The sequence below is a fragment of the Triticum urartu genome, chromosome 7 (genome assembly GCF_003073215.2).
Source record: "Triticum urartu cultivar G1812 chromosome 7, Tu2.1, whole genome shotgun sequence".
NCBI lineage: Eukaryota > Viridiplantae > Streptophyta > Magnoliopsida > Poales > Poaceae > Triticum > Triticum urartu.
In genome coordinates this window covers 550,918,984-550,921,905 of record NC_053028.1, presented here as the reverse complement: position 1 = coordinate 550,921,905, position 2,922 = coordinate 550,918,984, and positions in this window count along the sequence as shown.

Below are 2,922 nucleotides of genomic sequence, written 5' to 3'. Positions count from 1 at the left end.
TTCAACTAAATTTTCTCTAAGAACATATCTAAACAGTAGAACTGAAGCGCGAGCTACGACATAATTTGCGAAGACCTTTTGACTATGTTCAGGATAATTAAGTTCATCTTATGAACTCCCACTCAGATAGACATCCCTCTAGTCATCTAAGTGATTACATGATCCGAGTCAACTAGGCCGTGTCCAATCATCACGTGAGACGGACTAGTCATCATCGATGAACATCTTCATGTTGATCGTATCTACCATACGACTCATGCTCGACCTTTCGGTCTCTTGTGTTCCGAGGCCATGTCTGTACATGCTAGGCTCGTCAAGTCAACCTAAGTGTTTCGCGTGTGTAAATCTGGCTTACACCCGTTGTATGTGAACGTAAGAATCTATCACACCTGATCATCACGTGGTGCTTCGAAACGACAAACTTTCGCAACGGTGCACAGTTAGGGGGAACACTTTCTTGAAATTTTAATGAGGGATCATCTTATTTAAGCTACCGTCGTTCTAAGCAAATAAGATGTATAAACATGATAAACATCACATGCAATCAAATAGTGACATCATATGGCCATCATCACTTTGCTCCTTTTGATCTCCATCTTCGGGGCTCCATGATCATCATCGTCACCGGCATGACACCATGATCTCCATCATCATGATCTCCATCATCGTGTCTTCTTGAAGTTGTCTCGTCATCTATTACTTCTACTACTATGGCTAACGCTTTAGCAATACAGTAAAGTAATTACATGACGTTTATGTTGACACGCAGTTCATAAATAAATTAAGACAACTCCTATGGCTCCTGCCGGTTGTCATACTGATCGACATGCAAGTCGTGATTCCTATTACAAGAACATGATCAATCTCATACATCACATATCATTCATCACATTCTTCTTGGCCATATCACATCACGTAGCATACCCTGCAAAAACAAGTTAGACGTCCTCTAATTGTTGTTTGCATGTTTTACGTGGCTGCTATGGGTTTCTAGCAAGAACGTTTCTTACCTACGCAAAAACCACAACGTGATATGCCAATTGCTATTTACCCTTCATAAGGACCCTTTTCATCGAATCCGATCCGACTAAAGTGGGAGAGACAGACACCCGCTAGCCACCTTATGCAACTAGTGCATGTCAGTCGGTGGAACCAGTCTCACGTAAGAGTACGTGTAAGGTCGGTCCGGGCCGCTTCATCCCACAATGCCGCTGAATCAAGATTGGACTAGTAACGGTAAGCATATTGAACAAAATCAACGCCCACAACTACTTTGTGTTCTACTCGTGCATAGAAACTACGCATAGACCTAGCTCATGATGCCACTATTGGGGAACGTAGAAGAAATTCAAAATTTTTTATGCATCACCAAGATCAATCTATGGAGTAATCTAGCAACGAGGTGTCGGTGTACTAGAGTAGGGGTACTCTAGTATCCCGAACTTGTGCACGGGCAGTCGCAGCATCCCGTGGCAAGGCTTGCCAGGTGACTGCCAAGGTCCTTCGTGGTTCCTTTGGAGCCATTCAAGAACAAAGTATCCAAGCCAAGGAGATAAGACCCCGGCAAGAGGAGCTTGCCGGGTAGGACAACAAAGGCATCTCAAGACCCCGGCAAGAGGAGCTTGCCGGGAAGGCCAGTCAAGGCACCTCAAGGAACTTGCCACGACGCGCCTCGCGTCCTGGCAAGGCCCGGTGAGCGACAAGCTCCCGGACGCGACAAGACAACAACCGCGGCAAGGCGCTTGCCGCGGCAAGCCACCACTCTGTGTCCGCGCTCCAGCACATCCACCAACGTGTCGCTCTGGGACCCTTCCAGGCATGCGTGGCGGGAGGCTGTGCAGCCAGCGGTGCGCGGTGGCGAGCGGCGCTGACAAGTTTGCCATCGTGGCGAGCGGTGGCGTCCCTGGCGGTCCCTTTTTGCACTGTTTAGGCGACACAGACGGGCATTTAATACCCTTGTCCCCTGCCGTCAGGGTTAGGTATGATACACTGTAGCAGGTAGCTGTACCTACCACAGCACCTTTCCATTTTTACCCTTGTCTACATTGCCACCTGTCGGTGACCCCTTGAGCATATAAAAGGAGGCCCATGTGCAATGTAGAGGGGGTTGGCTGTTAGCTAGTTCAGGGAACACTCACGCTCGGTCTGGTTAGCTGCTGGTGTGTACTGTAGCACTCCACGCTCCCGAGCAAGAAATCAATACAAACCACAAAGCAGGAGTAGGGTTTTACGCATCTGTGCGGCCCGAACCTGGGTAAATCGCTCATGTGCTTTGTCTCGATCCGCTCTTTGCACGGTCTCCGCCCCTGCCGAACTGAAAGGGACCCGGTCCGCTGGTCCCATAGGTGCCCGTGGATCAGTACCCCGACATCTTTGGCGCGCCAGGTAGGGGGCGTCGAGGTTGTGTGAACCAGATCCGGCATTCTCGCGAGCTAGATCTTCATCATCTTCATCAACATGCCGCCGAAGAAGAAGGTTTCGGAGGCGGCTGCTCCGTCCGCGCCGAACCCACCATCACCGGAGCAAACGGCTGATGTGGCAGGCGCTGGCGGAAGAACGCACGTCAACGAGGGAGCTCACGGTGCTGCCAGGTCCAAGGACAAGGCTGCGCTGCCCATCGACGGCGTAGCCGGCTCCCACAACGACCGGGCGCACTCCAAGACCTCGGCGTCCGTACATGCACCGCGCCCATCTCAGGAGGCGCGGGACCGGCAGCGTCATGGTACTCACGGTACCATGCGTTTGCTAGACCAAGATCGAGCTGGTGGATCTCAGAGCGCTCAGGACCACCATGCACGCCAACATGCTGGCGCAAGCGAGACACGGTCGCCTGGACGGGATACTGCTCCTTCTAACATGGTTAGAAGTCCGAGCATATCCCGCTCCTCGCACCGTTCGCCACCGCCACCCGTCACTGCAGCA